Source organism: Falco punctatus (genome assembly GCF_963210335.1).
Source record: "Falco punctatus genome assembly, chromosome: 4".
NCBI classification, from domain to species: Eukaryota; Metazoa; Chordata; class Aves; order Falconiformes; family Falconidae; genus Falco; species Falco punctatus.
The window spans coordinates 19,574,048-19,596,694 of NC_137583.1; the positions used below are offsets into that span (position 1 = coordinate 19,574,048).

Sequence of the window (22,647 nt, forward strand, 5' to 3'; positions counted from 1 at the left end):
ACATAAGAAAAACCTTCCTATTACAGCGCAGACATTCTAGTGAGGACCCTTGCAAAGGAAACAATAAAGACCAGAGCACTGGGTGTTCCCCCCCCCCCCTTTTTTTTTTTTCTTTTTTCCTTTTTTTTTTTTTCTTTTTTCTTTTTTTTTTTTTTTTCCTGCTGCTGCTTTTGCAGTTCTGCGTTGCACACTGTTTGAAAGCTTTTAGCTAACAATGGAAGCATTATCTTCAGGATAGTTACAAAACAGGATTTGTTAGTACAAAGAATAATAACACTGAACTCCCCCACCCCCCTACCCCCACCCCCCCCCCAAAATACCTGCCTATTGCAATACGGCATTTAGTACTTTATTCAGAAGTATATTCCAGAAACACCTGTATTCTTGATGCAATTCCCTCCAACAAACTCCCCTCAGCGGACCACGTTTGCTTACGGAGCTTTGGACAATTAAAAACCAACTAACAAACAAACAAACATTTTGTGCATTTATAAAATGGAACAGAAACAAAAGTATCTTATTCTACCCGAGTGCAAACTTACCCATTAATGAGGAAGAAAAAGGCTTAGAGCTGTACAGTAATTGCCAACCAACTGCAGAAAGTTGAGAGTTTGAAAACACTAAAGCACTTTTGACTATCCAGCCTTTCTGTGCTTCAACACTGGCTGCAGCGTAAGGAAGGACTGAAGGTATGTGGTCTAAACACAACAAAAGCCACTGCCTTACTCTAGATTAAATATGCAGGAAGAGGCCCCTTTGCATAAACACAAACACTCAGCAAATGAGTAACTGGCTCAAATCAGACGCCTGCTGTGCATTCTACCTGTCCTGATCTCTGACAAGCTACACAGCTTGTTTAAGGGGATAGGAGCTACAAAACCAAATCAAATCATAGCGCTAAACGCTTTGCTCGTATAATAGTAAATAACAACAGCACCAACAACTCAACGCCAAACGTTCATTTCTAATCTAAGCATTGCTCTGGCAAAGAGCTGAATCGTGTGTGATGCCCGCTTTGGCTCAGCCACCCATTTCGCCAGAGCAGAAGAAACACAACCAAACACCACCTGTAAAATTAATTTTCATTAACTGTATTGAAATCCAATACGTTCCTGGCCTGGTCTTTTCTTAATGAGGATGTACAATTAATACAGAGACTTTTGGTTAAGTTAACAGAGTGAATCTGAATTTGCTTGTACTGTCCCTGTTTTGTTTACTATATAAAAGACATTTCACACACAGACCTTTTTTAGCTGTTATGAATCACTGCATAATGCACACATATTTACTGGTTTATTTGGGGAAAAGGAAGAAATTTCTGAAGTTTCCCTTAAAAAGATAATTTTCAAAATACTACTCTCATAAAATGACCCCTCCAAACTATATTTACGTCAAAAAACCCACAAACAACTAGAGACTGTGATAACCACCAAGCATGTCTAAGCAATTATTATTATAATCAAATATACTTAATTATATACTGTGATATACTCTCGCTTCTAGAGAAATAAATTATTTTTCAGTCTCATTTATCCTTCCATTCCAGAAATAGAATGAAGCAGCACAATTTTAAAGCAATTGGAATTCACCAGTGTCCCTTCCTAACTTAAGGAGTCAAATCACATTGACCTCTTATTGTAAGTCCTAGCTACATGTTGGTTTTGGTAATTTAATTATTTTTTAATAACTTGCAGTATTAAATGATTGCCATTGAAACACAAATAAGATTATACTCCTCTGCCTTACTCTCTTGTGCTCCAGACTACAGCGTAACATGGATAACGCGACTGCATCCAGCACCGAAATTTCATTCTGAAAGAGCACTTACACACAGGCAGACACAGGAAGATTTGGCCTTTCAAAGACGCAACACATTTACTGGATTCTCAAGCATGTGCCACCGATTATTTCAAAGGATACTGGATATAACTCACAGTTTTAATGCTGTTCAAGCATGTGCAGTTCCACTGAGCACTCGCGCAGTATGGAGTTTTTACTTTTCCTTGGATAAACTCACCATGTTAGAGCACAATGAAATTGCTAGCATGAGCTAGTCAAGCCTAACAGGATAAAAACGCTCCAACAAAAGAATCCTGCAAGAAATTTTAGAGCCCCTGTATCATTCACCATTTTTGCATTGAAATGACCTTCCAAATAAGGTGTCAGATAATACGGTTCACATAGATGATAGTGATCTAACCTTGATGCAAATAAACCATAGTACAAAATTTAATCAGTATATCACTGTGTAAAAGCCTTTGTCCATCCCAATGGAGCTTCTAATGACTGTTTTGGCAGTTCTGGCTGGTAGTTATGCCTCCCTGCTCATATATATCTCATACTGGTTGAGCAAGCTAATGGAACTGCTGTTAGTGGAATCCAATATTAATACCCTGCATCATGCAAAACTGGATGCAACTGAATATATTATACAATTACAGGTAGCATCTAATTCCATAGGTATTAGATACTGGGCTCTGAATTAATATTTTAATAGAGAAAGTGAAATAAATACTATGTTTCAGGTAAGATATCTATGAACTCTGGATCTCCCAGTCTTCTTGCTGTAAACCTACTCTATACTCACACAGAACAGACATAGGACCCTGACAAAAATTGGCAGGCAAGCTTTAGATGCTGAGTGACACATACTGATGCACAGAGTCAAAGATGTCATCTTCATGCAAGCTCCACTAGTTATAGGCTTGAGAGAAAAATGAAAAAAAAAAAAAAAAACCAAACCAAAAAAACCCACAAAATAAAACAAAACAAAAAAAGGGGGGGTGGGGGGACTGGAACGAGACCTCCAGAAAATAAACAGGGTGTACAGTTTCAAAGGCTACAGACACAGACATTTCATTGTTCAAGCCAATTATCAGTGGAAAATAATAACAACAGATGGATTCAGAGTCACTGACTTTTCATATGCACTTCATCTCTGCACAACAGATGATGAAATGCGAGAGCTATCTCAGAAAGGCAAAACATCTTTCAGTAAAAGAACTCTATACTCCAGATGGGGACCTTCTAAGGCAGCTGATTATCTTCTTATAATGTTGTAAGATAGACTTACTAAAACATTTCAAGAACTGATCAGATAGGATGAGCACAATGGCATCATTATGAGAAGTAAGTCGCTTCGGCCTCAGACTTGTGACTGAACTAGTTGGAGATTTCAATAGGGTCTGAGCTGCCTGTTCCCCATTTTTGCATCAAGTACCGGTTCCTTAAAAAAGGGCCCAAAGCTGCTGCCTGCAGCCTGGACAAAACACGGGGGTCAGCTTTGCCTGGAGAGGGGATGCAGGCGCAGGGCCAGAGTCAGCAACTGCATGAATTGGTCCCCAATAAAGTCTTGCCGCGTGAGCGAGGCGAGCCCCCTCGCCTTCTGCAAGCACACCATTTCACACGGGGAGAAAGGCAGAGGGCAAAACATATTTACAAGCACGACTGTTTCCACTATAACTGCTAGATGTAGAGGGACCTCGTCATCCAGGGGCCTAGAGAAGCACTATGAAATAGGAGCAACCTCAGCTGAGTCAATGGAGTTACACCCATGAAAACTGGTGTAGGCACAAATAAGACACAAATTCTTTCTTACAAAGCCTTTACAAAAACTCATCTTTTTTTATGGGAAATAAAAATTTGCTTTCAAAGGGAAATAACAAATGCATGTAAATTTCGGTGGTTCCGGTGATAAGCAGTTCCAACAAATGTCACACACACCCAGTGAAGAACCACCTACCTAGCACAACCTTCTCCCACTCAACCTGAATACCACAGACTATGCGTTTTTGGTCACAAGAATCAGGTACACCACAATCTCAAAACTTTTTTTTTTTTTTTAAAAAAAAAGTAGTGGAAAAATTAGCTCATTAATCTTTAAGACAACATTTATTTAATGGAAGAATACTACATAAGTATCGCATTAAAATGAACTGGTTGCCATTTCCAGTTTCTTCTCTAAAACACTGCAAGGAAAATTTAAGAAATGACACGCTCTGTAAATCAGTATCAGATACCAAGGGGTAACAATACACAACACACACACACTGAACTTGCACCTACTGCTAATTTATTTCACAAGTTACAAAATATTTCTTAAGTAGAGGGCTGTTGGCTTCACAAACGTGAAGGGAAGAGATGAGTTTGCGGGCACAAAGCACAGCGTTTCCCCTCTTTGTGAAGTACTTTGTCAAAAGTAAATTCACAGGGGAACATACGAGCAAAGAGTAAATTTTGCCCAGGGCAAAATTCTGCAACTGCTTTAAGAAGCAAACAAGAACACAAAAGATGTGTAATACAACCATCTGGCTCTACTCATGCTATATCAATAATCCCCAAAATTTATCCCCACCCCCTTAATCAACCCACACTGATGCCACAAAACCAAATGGCATCACTTATGCTTCCTGCCCATCACATTTTGAAATGATATTTAATATGCATACAGTACATATTTGCATGTTAATCAATTTCTTTAAGAAAAAAAAATATGCTTCTTGAGCTATTAGTTCTGCTTTTTCTACTTATTCACACTGGGATTTCTAAAACCACCAAGAAAGTCCTTGTGGTAAAGATACTCTCATATCGACACGGCGTCTCAGGTATCAGGACAACGTACCGGTCAGAATTTCAATCTCTTCTTCTCTCTAGTTTTTTGTCACAGTGTGAAAATAGCAGAGTGTGAATAATAATGTGCCAGCAAAATTAGCTGTTCAAGAAACACGGGTAAGCGATCAGTTTTGAACTCGAGGTTGGATGCATTTGTAAACGGCACCCTATTTGGGATGCAGGGAAGGAATTACACAGGGGAATCGGGGTATTCTGTATGTCTTTTCCATCCAGGATTTTGAGTATTTGCACCAATTATTTCAGGATACATCCCATCCAGGAGCCAACCTGCTCGTGGAGGAGGAAAATGCGGAGCTCCTGGTCATGGATGGAAGATAAGCCTCCAATGTGTGTTGGCTGCACGGCCTCTCTCCCTTCCCAACCCAAGCCCGTGGTAGAAGACCACCCTGGGATGGACAGGCAGAAAGACAGCCAGGCAAAGTGACTGAAAGGGCGGCCCCATGATTGTTTGGGGTTGGCTTCATTCTTGGGGGAAAATCACCTGCATAACCATCGTGATTCATACCGCAAGCGTGCAACGTGAAACCGGTACCAAAAACAACACTTCAAAGAAGGTCTCTCACCGGTGCTTTGGCGACTGACGGCCACGGCCCCGGGCGCTGACTCAGAGCTCTTCTTCTTAATCCACTTTTCTACAACAACACAGTCCAGCCCAAAGCCTGCCTCTCCCCATGGCTGCGGCGGGCTGGCACCCTCCCCGTGCCTGTGAGCTGCCCGGGGGGGTGCACGCTGCAGCGTGGATGGTGCCCCAGCCAGCAGCCCTCTTGCCCCGCTGTAGCACGAACTTATGGTTGTTACATAGGGAAGGAGAAATACAAGCCCTGAGCGCTCATGGCATAGGTAGAAATGTTTTGCAGCTATTTTCTTTGGAAATAAGCGTATGTATAGTGGTTATGTCTGCTTCTACATCCAGACTACCAACCTGAGATCACAAACACTTTGTTAATTTTTTTTTTTTTTTAATTCATTTTTGGATTGCTTCTGCTGTTTCTATGGCTTGACTTGTACAGCCTCTTTGTAAGAATTGAAAACAGTCTCCCACAAACACAGGAATGGGCAAATGGTTTAGAGAGCTAATCCACACCTGGGCTACGTAAAAGGGGCTCATATTTTCCAAACAGAAACACAACCCCTTTTATATATGAACCAGATTTCGATCCAAATGCTAAACCCTTCACCACATCCTACGCAGGGCTCAGCAGCGGTCAAGGGGAGCAGCGGTGGGTGGTGGCTGCACCCACGATTCTGCAGGAGCACCAGCTCCATCCCGATGGCAAGGCGTGGATGAGGAGACATCGCGACATTGCACTTGGATGTGAATGGCAGACCCGTCCTTGGTTACACCATGGTTAACGCAGGGTAATCCCCATCCCGCGCACGCCTCTTACAGAAGAATCTGGCCCTGTCTCGTTACTCTTGTTAGAAAAATGAAGGCTGTGACAGAAAATAGCTGAGAACTACATCTTGCCGATGCCAAAATACAATAATAACATGTTCAAAGATTTAATTTAGAAGACTACAAAGTCTAGCTCATACATCATAACACCTTGAAATAACACTTTAAGGTCAAATCCTGTGCATTTTTGGAAACCACCAAAACATAATGAAGTTTTACTTAAACACAGCATTTACATTTATAACGCATTTCAGATTCTTCAAGTAAGCTAGACCACATGCTAGGAAAATGTACTTCCCACAACATACAAATTAAGTCATATACAGCCTTCCCTCCACGGGCTGAACAGCCACCGGCACAAATGGAAGTCCTGTGTACGGATCAAAGGCAGCATGTGGACCTCTGAATATGATTTTTTTTTTATTATTTTGTTTTTAATTGGCAAAACATCAAATCCCACTAGTAGTTTATTTTTGTTGCCTTCCTTGCCCCTTTTCTACCTCTCCCACTTATTTCACAACGGAACATTTTTAAACCACTAGAAATCTTTGTGGCAAAGATGATGTCATACTGACACAAGATCAGGTGTGAGGTATGGTATGAATAAATACTTATCCGCAACCGCATTTAATTTTCAATGGTTGGGCATCAAGAGACAAAGAAGTTCTTATGCAGACATATTAACTGAGGACTTAATTTTAAATGGTCTGCATTTAAAAGCACAGGAACAACGCATAGTGCAAGCCTAGAAGAAAAAGAAGCAAAAAAAAACCCACAAAAAAAACCAAAACCTCTTGTACCTTTCTTCATCTTTTTGGGAAAGCAATGCACAGCTCTAAAACTTACTGCTCTTCACAGTAATAAATACATGGTGCTTGATTACTTCATCTTCTAAGTCACCGATACCATGCAGGATAATTGTACTTTATGCACTGGTAATAAAAACTCTCCCTACGAAAATAAATATGTATTTTACAGTAATCAAGCAGGAACTAATTTTGTACTTTTTCACAAGTAGCCATTTACTTTGGCACTGAATGGTAATGTGTAGTAGAGAACGCCGTATACGCTTTAACCCAAGAAAAATTAGACTTGAAAATTAATACACAGTGAAAGACAAATTTAAAGCAGCCTTCTTGTGTTCTGACATAAGAATATAAAAATGACACGAGCAACTAAAGATTAGTTTACATACTTTTCAATCACAGCTGCCGCTCGGTAACCACAATACCTTTAAAATGACATTCTACTGAAACAGATACAGTTTGGCTGCAACAGCGGCTAGATACAGCTAACGTGAAATTAAAAGGGCATTTTTTATTTACGCACATCATACAACACTGAGCCCCAGCACAATTACAATGGAAAGATTTTTAGCGTGATTAATTTAGAAATAATCTAGTGATAAATAGAGTGCACCGCAAGTGATTCTGCCGAGCAAATTTTTATCACCAGCCTTAGATGTCAAAACACAGTTTCAGGGACAGAGAAAGAACGAGTCACATCTTCTTGGTTAATATTTAATTGGGTGCTAAAGATTCCTCCTAAGGACCTCTGAACCATCACTGACAGCCCCACAAGATGTCCCTATCTGTGAAACAGATACCAACCCTTTCTGTATAAACTAAAATAACATTAAATTTAATCAAACCATTCAATTAATAAATCACTTCAGTGGACATTGAAGCCCAAGCCCTGTTTAATTACATAATTTTAAAAATATTTGCACACTGCAACCACTAAGATTGGCTCTGAGGTTTCATAATACACACTTAACACTTGAGTTGGAGAACAAATTTATTTAATAAATGCAGAGCTAAGTGCAATAATGCCACTCCACTCAAACTGCAAAATCACTTAGCATATCCTGCGAGAAAAAGCAAATAAACTTTTTCCCCGTTTAAACGCACGTCACCGCTACCGCTGGATCTGGCAGAAGCCACCTCCTTTCTGCCTGCATTTGTGCAGTCAGTGAATGGGTTGCCTGAGCCTGGGAAGGGGGTAGGAGAGCTGGAGTCCCCCTCCTGCAGCACAGAGCACCCCGCTGCTCAGCCTGCACGCTGAATCCTTGGCCTCCCTCTCCTTGCCCTCTGCCTCCACCCCTCCCTCCTCGCTTTTTCCCCTTACTTCTCCCCCTGTGATGCTCTTCTGCTCTCTTTCCCCCTTGCTCTCTGCTGCTTGCTGGGTCTCCCCAGCCTCCGTCAACGTGCTCCAGCTCTTCCCATTCCCACCTGGAGCTCCTAGCCTGAGTCTTCCCCACTTGCTCTCTTTCTCAGTGCCATTTGAGATAGCTGCGGTGAAAAAAGCAAGGGGCAGGGGGCCACAGACAAAATAAACAAAACCCCAAACAAACAGGAAAGAGGGAAGAGAGTGGGGAGGGAAGCAAGGGAAAGAAAACAGTTTAATAAGGCCAAGCAGAACTACACAATTTCCAACAACAGCAAGAGACACTCCTGAGCACCAGGATGAAAAAGAAAAGGCACGGACCAAGTGTGTTACTAGAAGCGGGATTCAAGTTCTGGGACGGGTGTAACACACCTGTGCCCGCAGGACAGAAGAAACCCATGCTAACTGCCATACATAACTCAGTGTGACAACACAGGAGCAGTTGAAATACATATGGACCAAGCGGTGGCCTTAAACGAAGGGGGAAAAAAGCCAAGCAAAGGGTTTGTCACAGCTTAGAGGCACAGCTGCGTGCACTCATACAGACTTTGCATTCATTCATATAGAGCACAGCTTTCAGGTCCTGTGGTTCCAGCATGATTTTTGGATGTAAAGTTGAGCCTCAAAAATAAATAAGTCTATATTTGGCCTGCCCTGGATTTGAGAAGTTCTCAATAGTACTTTGCATAGAAACAATCTGAATTAATACAGGTTAAGTTTTCAAGATTATAATATTCTTTACCAAGCCGATGGATGCACCTCTAAAATTCACTGCCCTGACAAATAGTAGAGCTCTTGAAAGTCTGCTTATATTAGTTTTATGGATCTATTCTACTGCTTAAATCAGGTCTCATTAAAATTACCATCCACACAAGTTCTCCCACTGGGAAATCTACGTGCCAGAGCTACTCCAGTTCCGCAGGCAGTGCTCGGAGGTGGTTACATATTGCAAAATAGCTGCGGACACGGGGGCGGGGGGAGGACGGGGAGAACAAGAGGACTTCAGGACAGCAAACAAGTTACTCCTTACCCGCCTCTGATTTTAATCCGTGCAACTTTTGCTCAGTTGGTGCAAAAGCATCCATGAAAAGAAATGCTACTGCCAAAAATGAACTGGGGGGTGCTGTAAAAAAAGTGTCCCCTGGAAAGCCAGATCTGGTCTCAAACATCCATTTTAGTGTTGGAATGGCGGGCTAAATATGCAAACACTGCACCTGACAACTTACACTAAAGCATATGATCTGCACACTGCCCCTCCAGTTTAATTTTTAATGGCAACAGTACTTAAATTTCAGCATTAATGTATTAATGTTCAAATGAATACAATTAAAAGCATCTCTATTTTCTTCAATGCTAATGACCTGGAAGATCTCTCCACCCTTGATGTTTGCGGGGATTATTACAAATATATTTCATAGCTGTTGTTTTGGCAAAGAAGCAAAAACCTTTGCTTTTTAAATATAAAGTAACAGGAATAATGAATAATATATCTTCTGATTTTTGTTCTGCCATGATATATATATAATGATATATAAAATGTTCATTTATTATTATCACATATCCTAGGAAGCAGACATGCAAAATTACTTTTTTTTTTTTTTTTTTTTTGTCTTATAGGGGTCATTTATCATACGGAACATCCTCCAAATAGGTAGTCCTAAAACCTCAATTTACAAAGACATTTTTTAAAGCTGAATTCTTCAAACAGGGCTACTTGCTTGATGGCTAAAATAAAAACTTTATGATAATAAAATAGTTGGATTTAAGGAGGGAGAAATAGCCTGCATTTTCTTTTAGAAGTTCCTGCCCCGACAAATTAATGTCTGGCTATTATTTTTACCTACATCTTGCCGCATTTATTAGTAACAAAAGCACTGCATGACCCTCTTTAGGCCAAGTTCAGAAAAGAAAACCATTTACTAAAAGGGCATTAATTTTTATTGTAGTATCTGTGTTCTTTGGGTGGGGAAAGGAAACACCATAAAAAATGAAGTCTGTATATAAAAACTATCAGTCAGATTTTAACACTTATGCAGAATAATGCAAAGCTTTATTTCTTTTTGATGTTAGCAGACTTTTTTTTTTTTGCATTCCATTTTTCAATATGTAAAATGACAAAATGCAAAAACAAAAACACGAAAATGTGCTTGTTAGGGCTGGCCTAGTTTTTTGAAACATGCACAAAAATAAAACCCACTCATAAGATCTTATTTTAATATGTAATAGAAGAATCTGGCAAACATTAGCCAGAATAAGTCTAGCCAGCGAACACAGACTAACGTACTAGGCTGCTGCTGCGAAGCAAAATGGAAATGTGATCTTGTTCTTCCAACACGCAAGAGGAGCATCTTCCACCTGAAGAGCACTGAAGGAACGTGGTGCAAGCACCTGCGCAGGGCTGCGGCTGCCTGAGCAAACCCTGTGCTCCTGCTCCTTCCTCGGTGCTCACACCAACACCTAACTATCTAACTTGTTGTCAATGTGCAAAGCCCTCTCAGTTGTCTCATCTCCAATCTCTCCTTCGCCAAAAGATGGGGATGCTAAAAATAAGTCAAGAGTAAAGGCATGCCTTTTCTCCAGCGCCACACCCACACTTGCGCTAGCATTGGCCACTGTGCTCTTCGCGAGCAAGACCCAGCAACAGCATGATGCTCTTTTCATGAATTTTCTTTGTGCCCAGAATCTACTCCAAGTCGTGCAGCTTTGAAGCAGTACCCAGAGAAAGAGTCAAATATAAAATTACCTCCAAGGGAAAAGACAAGAAAAGAAACAAGATGATCAAGAAAGAAAAAGGGAATGGGAGACCTGGCGTTAGCATGGCTAAAGACTGTGATGAGGAGGGAGGTGGAGAGGGAGGACAACTACAAAGTGCTTAATTATAAACCCAAAAATGTCAGAAAACCAATCTCACTCTAACAATTTGCGTATTTTGGGATTACCTACGGATGAGGAAGGTTCAGCTTAATCAGCTATCTGTGCGAACGGATCCCCAATGTGCTGGAGCTGAACTCGACGGACAATCCCGTTAGAGTGGAAAGAGCGCATGAAACGCCCTTGAGAGACGTGGCTAATGCCACAAACACTGCGGAAACTACCGTTAACAAAGTCTTACATTTTCAGGATTAGGGGGCAAATGTTGAAAGAAGCAGAAGATGGGAAGGGCATGGCTGCACTTTATAAAAAAGTCCATTTCAAGTGTCACATATTCCCGAGGCAGATCTCACTCCCCAGATTAAAAACATAATTTTTAACCCGCTAAAATAAGCCTCCCAAGAGGGAAACAACTATAATCACTTCTTTCAGCCACCTGAACTTAAGATGTCTCTCCCTCTTCCAGGATAGGAGACAAGAGAAGAAACTCCTCTTTGAGCTTTCTCTTTTTGGTCAACACTGTTCTGCAGGACGAAAGCTGCTCCCGCATCTGACAGTGTCACGCTGGAGATGTATTTGGCCTCTCTCAATCTTATATTTACCCAGGAAACACACTGTGGGCCACCACATATGGGGAAAGTCACTAGCAGAAGTAATTTGGGGGTGGATAAACCTCCAAAACCAGGTTACACACAGAGACAGACATGACCTTGACAACTGCTGGAAGACCAGATCTCAACCTGCTGCCTTGTAGCCACAGCCCACGCTGGGCACTGTTGGGATGCAGGGTCAGGAGAAAGTCCATGCAGTGGGACGAGACCTGAGGAGCTCAGCACTGCTGCCGTTATCAGCCACAAGCAGCCACCCAGATTTCAAAGGCCCATCGACAAAACCGCGGGGCCCAATCCTATCAGCATCTTACCCATCCTTACTACTTAAAACACATTTATTGCCACAGGCACAAGGACTCCAGAGCATCCTCATTGTCCCCAAGGACCAAGCCTAGCTTCAGCAGCCATCCCACAGACCAGCTCCTCTCCTGCCTGGGTTTGATCCAAGCACTCGCACAGCACACTCTTGCATTTTATTCTCTCTCTCTCTTCCCCCGAAGCTTTGGCAACTGAAATCTATTATGATGTCAAAAGGTAGCTGACAACATAAAATGTATCCCGCTGAGCTGATGCCGCACGCTGCTAAATTTACAACAACATAAGTATCATAAAAATTATAAGAACTGCAAATTAACCACTGATTTTTTAGTTCAGTGACATAAATAACAGTAAAGATCTGGAAAACTTCCAAACATCTTTACAACTGTTTAATTTGTCAAAATCTATCAAGTGTATTTCAACCACAAACCTGTCCTCTGCAGTGCATTAGTTTCCACGTACTTATGCTGGCATCAAAGGCAACAAAAATAAAGCTTATATAATTACTGTATTCTGATGCACCTTTCCAGTCACACATTTATTTCTGCTTTTCTTCCTCTGTACTACTTTGTTGCCACTAACAGTCGGCAATGTTTTAAAACACTCACACTAAAAAAAGAAAAAAAAAATATCACCATTGCTTTCCATCCCTCCCAGGTTTGCCCCGGACACCCAAGCAGGCACATGGCTTTGTTTGCCAGTTTGACCAGTTTTCCACTCACGTGCTGCGCGTACCTCGCGATGCTTGCGTCAGCAAACCCTTTTATTTACTCCTTTATTTATGCACCAAGCTCTGTGAATGCAAAGCCACTTTTCCAGCAGCTGCAAGAAACCAGGCAAAGATTAAAAAAATAATAATAAATTTTATAGGCTCTATTGCTTTTCCGGGTGTGGGGGGTGGGGAGGACGGAAGCTCATTTTTATATAGCTATTTATTTGATATGGTTAAATATCAATTGCTGTCTTTTCTAAGACATAGATTTACTAAAAAGAGTACATTTTCACAACCATTGCAAGTTTAACTACATTTCAAGTCCGAATGTTTTGAACTGATGAAGCACAAAGTTAGGGTCTTTCTGAAAAATAACACAAGATGTGTTTTTATTCTTTGACTGCTGCGGGGCTGCGAAGCTTGCCAAGCGCCCAGTGCCCAGCCTACCAGGAGAGCTCTGCCCCCTGCACCAGCACACCAGCAGAGGGGTCACCAGTACGGACCCCAGTACAAACCAACACAGGCGACACCGTTTCGCCTTACGCAGAAAGAACTGGCCAAGAGCTTTTCATGTAACGTTCATTGCCTTACCCACAGGTTCATACCGAGAAAATTCATACACGACTCCAACTGCTGCAAGGTAGTCATTATACTAAAGAATAAAAAACCCCGTTCAGGTAGGCATTGAGAACTGACAAGACTTTTCCATCCTCTTTATTTGCTTTTAAAAAGGCTTTTTGTGGTACAGAGAAGAGCTTCTCCCTTCAAACTGGCTCCGTTTTACTCAGGAGCCATTTTGTACTTCTCCTGTACCTAAAATGTGAAATATCACAGGAACCAATTGAACCTTCTTAAATAGGAGAAACTAATAAATCCCCCCTAATAATACTGAAGTGCAGCTTGTGAGCAACTGCACTAAGAAAACACACTCGCTGCAGCTCCACGAGCATAAAAGCCCATCGCAGAGGCCAGCTAGGTGGGGCTCCTCGAAGATGTGGTTACCAAACTACTCCCATCTGCTCATGCCTGTCCCCAAAGCTTCATCTGCTCCCAAGAGCTGACAGCTAACGTGCACATCGACTTGTCCCCATCACCCCAACCAGCCCAGGTTTGGTGGCTCCATCACCTCTGGACCATCATGGCACAGCATGTTTTTTGAAGCAGGGTAACACATGCTGTGATGTGTTACATACCACACTGATTTCGAGACCAAATCTCAACCACACTGGCTACCCATATGGAAGCAGGAAAGGAAGATGAAGGACCAGGTTTGACACGATAGGTCAAACTCAGCCCCCCACTCCCAGTAAACTATACAGTAAACCTTTTTTATTCTGTAAGAGCAAAATAGAATTGCTTAACATTTATATTAAAAAACAGAAAAACAACACAGAACATAGCGCAGCTCTAAATATTAAGCATCCAGATAGACAAGGAATTTAAAAATTAATTTTCCCACTGTGTTCTTTGCAAGAGCAGTATGTGTAAATGGCCATAACCCATCCAGCGACACCCAGAGGTACCATGCAAGCACTATGGAATGGCACAAGTAATTCAAAGTTCTTTGATTAAATCTAACATAATTGCACATAACTGGGGAAAAAAAAATCACAGCAAGTTGGCTTTGCATATTGCATTGCATAAATCAGAAGTGATTCCCACAAAATCTATCCTTTCCAAACTATTTTATCTAAGCAACATATAGCTGTTACGACAATTTTTGAGTGATTTTGATTCTCGTTGTGGTATAATGAGTAATGAAGAAAGCACGTTTTGTATTCTGGTTTGCACTGATGAGATGTGTTTCTTCTTTGACTAAACCCTTGGTGACTCAGTTCTGCCACTTCACAACAATGAGTTCTCATATTTCCTTCTACACAGAAAGGGGGGCGGGGGGCAGGGGGGAAGTCTTCAACTATCCCATTCTCACCTCAAACCGAATGGGAGACCTTGAGAGCTCCTATAATTCATGCTGCTCATTGCAGAGTAAGACTCTACACCAAGGTGTCGTGCTAACTTGGAGGAGTCCCAGACACAGCAGACAAACACCAGTGCCAAGAAACACTGCCTGAAGACAAAAATGCCCCAAACCCAAGTTCCCTGCAGGAAAAAGGAGACCTTCAACATGAGCTTAAGGAACATTTCTCACTCCATACAGGGGAAGGTGGGCTTGGCAAGGGTGACTTCCCTCAAAACTCAAAAGCTTAGCAACAGCCTTCTACAACCATCATTCTCCGACGGTCCCAGGAAGGGTGACCACAAAATCTGCTTCTTGCATTGATGAGCAAACATGCCTTTTTCTGTGCTCTGCACCAGATTTTCACACTTAAGTTTCTCTTTCCAGTAACATGCAATGCGAAGGCTTTGTCCTACATGGGGTCTAATATCTTCAGGACCAGAGACTTAATTACAACCTATTTTAATTAGCACGTGATACTAATGTATAAATATTAATAACATTAACCAAAAAAAACCCCTGATTGCGATGGCAAGCTGAAGACCAAATCAATAAATCAACAGTAATCTTTTTTCTTAATCACAGCAGCTACTCGACCCTTTTCATTGATCTTCCCCCCCCCCCCCTTTTTTTTTTTAATTTCTCTATAATCTCCTGAATCTTGACTGAACGAGTTCAAAACAATTGCACACCTAGCCAGGATAAGCCATGCTTTGGTTTTAAAACCCTTCTTGTGGCAGCAGCTGCAGAGTGTGCTGTACGGTGGTTTTGAGACCAAGCTTTCGTTTCTCAGCTTCTCCCTTCTCCTGGTGCTCATCCCTGCATCCACAAACTGAACAATCCAGCGGGTTGGTGGGCAGTCAAAAATGGGCTCCATCTAGGACAGAGGTAACACTGCTAGATCTACCTCCTCCCAGCCACGATGATTTATTCCTGCATAGTTTGAAAGGAACTTTCATCTCACTGTCCTACTGTAATCTGAAAGCTAGTAAGAAAACCAAACCATCTGGGCTCTTTAGGCGTATCTGTTGATCAAATATTTTACTCCAATGTTCTCTACAGCATCATTACGGTACTTGCACATGTTCACCCCAAGTATAAATCTTCAGCACGTCCTACCTGCCTCTGCAGCAGCTTTCCTGGAAACTGCTTTATTGTGTTCTAGTAAACTTCACTTGTATTATTTATTCTCCTTTAAAAGGGAAGTTACACTTCACTGTATTCGTTCCCAGTAAAGACAAGTTTCTGCCTATCAAAAGACACATTTATTGCAAGAACTCTTGTAATAATACTGATAATGGGTAGAAATTACACATTTTATAAGGGAGAAGACAAAGCACTTCATGTTTTATAATAGTTGTGCTGATATCATAGTTTCACCAAACTGTGCTTTCACATAAAATTATAGCCCTCCCTCCCGAGTGACCTAACCTGCAACTATTTAGGATAGATACAATGGGGCATACCGTCAAGTGCAAATCAAGAGATGCACTGGCTTCAATGGAGATTTTGCAATTGGCTTCCAAAGACTTGTAAAGTGATAATCTGACACCCTATTTTCAGTAAACAGCTGAAATACACTCCTGAAAGAAAATAAATCCGGCTAGAAAAAAATCACAAAAGCAAACTTTAAAAACTGGCGCACACACACACAAAAAAAGTGCCTTCAGGTTGCAAGCTGAAAAGGATCTCATATTTTAATAAACGCACAGTAATTACAAATATTACTGAACAAAGGAAAAGGAAACAGAAACATGCAGAGAAAGATAATCAAGAAAGAAATGTGCTTATAGGATGCCAGTCTAAACTGATTAAAGATCTTCAGAAAGCAGGATATCCCACCTAGAGCCGTTAATCCTTATCTGGATCCTTACACACCCACACCCCTGCCAACATCAGATCTGAGAATCGAGAAGAGCAGCCCATACTTCTTCCTTATTACTTCTGTCCCTTTCTTTTGTGTATGCCCACTGGTGCTGCTCATCACAGCCTGTTATGCCACACAACCTTCATTTTGCTTCCGTTACAGCAAGAGGGAAGCTGCAACCAGCAATTTTTTCCCTCCCCATGTAAAATGAAGCAAAGAAAGAGATCCCAGGCCGAATGTTTTTTCGGCAGTAGTATGTCCCTAAACTGGGCAAAATATATAAATGATACGACATGACTCACGAACATCGTCTAGCAGGTAACAGCAAACAAACAGCAGTAGCTAGTTAATGATGATCTGCAATAATGTCAGGGAGACTTGTTACCATGTAAGTAACCTGCCACACCGGGGATACAAATTGTCTCTGATTTGATAGCACCTACTGCCGAGAGGAGCGTTATCAATGTGCTAGCTTGCTCAGATAAATGGAGTACTATTTCCCTGTGCTGCCGCTGTCACTTTCTCCAGTCCGTCAGCCCTTTTCTTAAACCGATTGCTATTTTTATTACACTCCTTAAAATATGAAGCAGGAGACTCCTTTTCCTGAAATACACCGGGCTAGATAGATGACGCCTTTTAAATAATATTCTTTTCTTGCTGGCCCTGATCCTTGCAATGTTGTTGCTTACTTTGGAGGGGGAAACAAAATAAAAATGGCAAGCCATATCTCTCCATTCCAAAGGGAGTGGTTTCCCAGGAAAAGCATAGTTTTGTTCCCTTGCTATTTCCTTTTGGCACTGCAGACAAGCAGGCAGCAGACCCGCTACTAAAACTGACCCCGGCAGCCAGGGAACACTCACATACACAGAAAATACCTGCTGCAGTCTGAGGGCAGCAGGTGGCATTTGGGGGGACACTCTGGATTGTTAACGGCCCTTACTGCCTCTAAATTCTGGATTTGGTAGGAAAAAAAGGAAAATTATTGGGGAAACAGACTTTTTAAAGTCTAAAATTAGGTGAGATGTTACTGAAAAGAAAATAACTTCCAGCTTTATTTTAAGAACTGGAATTGTGCTTCCTGCTTCTATTGCTGCAGTTCTTCTGGAAAGGAAGTTGCCCACAAGTAACCAATAAAATATAGAAAACGTTGTGGATTCAGAAATGTTCTTCCCTACACTTCTGTAAAAATAAAATCCAGAGAGTGGTAGATCACACTGGTTTCACTGTAGAAGATACAATGCCAAAGGGGGGGGGGGGGGGGGGGGGGGGAAGCACTCGCTAATACAATAGGTCATTGTACTCTGAGATCTACCACATATGTTACTCCAAGGGCTCTCAACCTTAAACTTGGAAAGTCTAAGACACTGGAGCCATGATATATAAAGTAAGACCCAAGTTCCAAATATTTGATTTAGCAAAGTAAATATGGTTGTTTTTATTGGGTGCAACAAGCATTTTTCACAGAGTGAAGAATTATGGTAAACATCTGCTAATCATGCTCACAAAAGAGGTCATTGTGTTTAAATCCAAGGTCATATTAATAGCTATATTTAATTAATAAAACCCAACAGTAATATTACCAAGTTTCCAACAACGTCTGCTTCCTGACACTCAAGGACCTATTCATTAATGGACCACTTATATTGGTTTTTCTTGATATTGCTGCTAAATTCTTACAAAGCTTTTAGGCCATACAACAGAGGCCTGACTTAGAAGTAAACTGCATCATGTTATACTATATGTCTCTGGGGTATTATACCATGTGGACGTAGTTTGTGAACACATGCGCTAACAAAAATACTGGAATAGGTGATATTCCATGAAGGTGGTCTGCACTTCCAGGTTCCCATGTCTTCTCCCACGCAGTGGCATAGGTAAGAGCATCACAACTGCTTCTGAACTAGGAGACAGTGCCCTTCGTTGAGTCATTCATTGCCTCAATGTGAGTTAGAGCTGCACCTGCATTTCATGAGAGCTTTTTTGCTCAAAAAGAAAGAAATGAAATCCTAGCTTTTCAGAAACGTTGGATTTCCTTTGTACTTCCAACCTTCTCCCAGTTAAATCTGGAATGGCAATTTCTCAATGTGTTTACAAGTTGCACAGCCCTGGTGAATTATTGCCCAAAGTGAACCGAGTGTTTCGATAGTTCTAGTTAATTTTGCCTGTTAAGAAACATACCGCTGAAACCTTGTTGATCTCAAACAGGAAAATGAACCTGGTTTTCGCTTACTCAGGTGTTAAACAGCACAGCTTTTTTCAAATCTCAGGAGGTGTCCTGGATGAAACTGATACAAATGAGAAATGAATCAGATCTTAGATCTTCTAATGTTCAATTGTTTAAATTTGAAGAAATGGAGGGCTAGCAAAAAGTAGGTTTTCTTGCACACCCGGACTTCCTCATGTAACTGCAGTCATTGATGTTTATAGATTTTTTTTTTCCTGTGAAAGATAAATCTAGCTTGTTGCATGAAAAATCCTCGAATGCACTGATGTTTATTCACTGAATTTCCATCTCCTTTACACTTGAAGTTATTTTCTCTTTTCCACAATATATGTGAAAACCATGACATTTTATATATTCTACACAAGTTCCTCACACCATACTGCACCATCTCCATGTTATTATATACTGCAGTAATGCCATTTCAAATTCATTACAAAACACTACACACTTATGCACCAGATGTCCTAGCTTTGGTAGGACCGAGTTATTTTCTGCCCAACAAGTCCTGAAGGCAAAAATAGTTGTTCCTGCATCTTTGTATACGGCCAGGCCATTTCACCTGCTCGTGTCAGACTTCCACCCCAGCAGACTTAGGTGCTTTGTCTTATCCTACTTTTTAGGCCATTTGCCACTTGAAGACAACGGTGGAAACCTGTGTTAAGTACACAGCCACAGCACTGGCTAGTGAATCCCAGTACAAACCCATCTGAACACAAGAGGAAGTCCTGATAACCCAGTGCTCAGGTGGCACTCCTATTTTTCAGGGCTTCCTGACAAACCAGGTGGATTCTCTCAACATCATCTGTCCTTGAATCTACAGCCTAACCATTTTCCAGAAGCCTGGAATTGTTCATACACAATTATAACCTTGGCACAGGAACAACAAAAGCAGCAAAAACCCACCCTGAAGCCCCCCAAACCCTCTTGTCAAAAGCAGAGAGAGGCAGAAGCTGTTCAGCAAGCTCTGTGCAATGCTCCGCAGTGCCTTCCCCTTATCCAGGGGTCACATGGACACCTCCCAACAAGCAAAAATCAACCACAGGGATTTGGGGAGAGGTCCTTGATGAGGGGAGATGAGAGGAAGAGTGGTTGAATGAGGACAGAGCAGGGGGAGAATAGACTGAGCCATTATCTTTTACCCTCCTCCGCAAACACACGTGGGGACAGCAGCACTGGGCACAGCCAGGGAACCATGAGCCCTCTGGACCAAAGCCCCCTAAGTTCAGTTCCAGCCCTGAGAAAGAACTTCTACCAAGTTCAGATTTTAAGGAAGGACCACACCAGGGCAGACTGAATTTAAGGTTAGATACCTCATACAGGCAGCCTCTTGGTAGGACAGAAAGATAAAACAGCAGGTGAGTTTACACATAAATGCATAGCTTTGGGTACTAAGTCTCAAGAGCGCAAGTAGGTAGTGAGTAATAAATCTTAGGCTAAAGTAATTCATTAGCCGTTTTGGCATCACACATGAAATGCATCACTTTGATCTAATGTATCTCAGTGCACTCTGCTATCATCTGCACTGACTGTGCTTTGTTGAGATGAAGGGCTTTTTAATCCAAATCAGAAAGTGATGCTTCTGCACTGATGCTCTAATTTAGGAGTTATAATTAACAGACTTACTGCTAATCAGATCTCATCATACCTCCCCTAAGGCCCCAAATGTGGGAAACAACAGAAGAAAGGACCAAGGGTGCCTCAAGACAGCATCTAAATTTGCGTCTCCGGTTTTGTGTGTTCAAACCCATGCATTCATATGTGTGAAATTGGTGGGAAACGTGTTCTTGTGCTTGAAGTAAATGCAGAGAAATCGGGAGACTCAAGCTCTGCTTCCACCCCTCCATCTCTTCAGGCAAATTACACAGGACTTGATTTTTCAAAACCAGGATAGTCAGTAGCCTACAGAAAAAAAGCGTATGTAACACTATCCCATGTAGCTTGACATCAGATTGCCCTTGCCTCTCACACAGATGGCCTCTAGCCTTTGTTCAAAACACTATTCCCGCTGCAGAGATGGGGAAGGTAAGCTCTCGCTGCCAGCACCACTGCATGGCTCCATGTATTCATCTGCAAAGTCAAGGCTCTTGGGTCAAAGTGCACGGGACTACATAACCTTGCTTCTCCACATTCACATGGCACACGACGGCAGAGCGCCGTGCTCACAAACAAGTAGGAGAACAAGGGCAGATTGCTCTGGGGTATGTTAGCATGCTAAGAATGGCAAAGAAAGCTGGAAACATCTTTACCAGGGGGCAAGGCAGCCTGCAGCACATACTTCAGCTCCTCCCTGCCAGCCACAATGCCTTTGCCAAGCTCCCGTCCCTTGGTCGGCAGCTGCTGGGGCAGCCGTGTACGAGGGACAGCATGTCCAGCCTGAGGCAGCTGAGCCCACACAATTAACATTTCAACATTCGCGCAATTGCTGCATCACAAAACCTCAGCATTCATCATTTTGTCATACCAGTTAACCCAAAGTAAGTTAGCCTGAAATTTTTGGTACGAGCTCCCTTGCTGCTGGCTCTCCAAGTCCTGCATGCTCCCTGAAGGATTATTCAGTTGAGACATTCAATTTAGCACAGGGTTTGCTTCTTCGTAATCTCTGTACTCATTCAGTTGAGCCCATCAAAGGTTACACTAACTCTTTGGCTTGGAAAGCGCATCCCTGTGTTAAAATAGGTACAGTCACTCTGGATGTTTTCAAAGCAGATGAAGTCACAAATCATGGGCAGCACGCTCCTGCCCATGGTTATGGAAGGATTACCCAAGTTTTCTCCAGCTGCTGGCTCATCCCCGACCTCCATTTTCTTCATACCTGTGGTCAGACCAAAACTGGTGGTGAAGGCAGCATGCAAGCTTGCCAGCAGCTGAAGGTCTGCCACCAGCTCTTTGGAAAACACGTAACCATCAGCACGGGGAGCTGGGCAGGGGCTGCACAGCCACCTCTGATCCAGCTCTCCCCCTGGGGACAGCGTGCCGCTTCCCAATAGCACAAAGTACCCCCTTTGTGTTCACCTGCAGGCTTGCAGCCACCCTACCCAAACACAGCTGGAGAGCATGGGGGAAGAGGGTTCAGTCCAGAATGTGCCCTTCCTTCACCTTACCCTTGAAATAGCAGCTGGGTCCTGGCCAGCCCTGATCCCGACCTGCACAAGCTGTGTCGACACCAGCAGAAACAGAGCCTTCTGCACAGGGCTCCGCAGCCCACACCAGCACCAGCATGGAAGCCAGCAAACCTGAAACATGACTGAGTTTTCCTTAACCCTTCCCGTGGATGTTCACACAGAAATAAAGTGGTTTAACTATCCGCTATGTCACTAGCGGGCATGCATGTCGGCACTCTCAAAACTGGATAGAGCATCATTGCCCTCAAAGAGGTTTCTGCCAGATGTACTGCATCTTTAACCTCCCAAAAGCAGAGTTAAAACTGGTGCAAGAAAACCAAAAGGACAGCACAGGAAAACACATACTACTCACACTGCAACATCTCTGAACAAGATACCCTGTTCAGGGATCCTGAGCAGAGACCTTTCCAGGCTTAAGGAGTTTATTCCTTGCACCAGTTTGTATTTTCTATGTAGAGTCATGCAGCTGCCTTAAAAGGAACGGTTTCTGTTAAGCGAAACTTTCTTTGTGAATTAAAAGTAAAATGCACAAACTTGCTGCTTCAGAATTAAATGTATGTATTTTTATTGCAGCGTGAACAGGTTTTTTTGTTAGGGGAACAAGAGCTCATAGAGCCAGGGAAGTGTTTATAAATATAACGCTTATTCTTGCACAATATATGTATTTTGCTTTAATAAAAACAGAACCTAATCATTCAGTATCAAAATTTACAACACAAAATTTCTATGTTTTTTTTCAAGACCAAAATTCTAACTGATTTTCCATGCTGT

The 22,647-nt window shown here is 42.1% G+C and overlaps 1 protein-coding gene across 15 annotated transcripts in view; it reads right to left on the minus strand.

Annotated features, from left to right (window-relative positions):
* FOXP1 (forkhead box P1) overlaps positions 1-22,647 on the minus strand; it is a 387,112-nt gene that overhangs the window by 228,775 nt on the left and 135,690 nt on the right. For 2 of the 15 annotated variants that reach the window (XM_080382586.1, XM_080382587.1), the window contains exon 1: positions 543-12,663. The exons of the other annotated variants lie outside the window; for them this stretch is intronic. The gene's annotated coding sequence lies outside the window, so the exon portion shown is untranslated. Of the gene's footprint in view, positions 1-542; positions 12,664-22,647 lie in introns of those variants that run through there. 15 annotated transcript variants of the gene reach the window in all.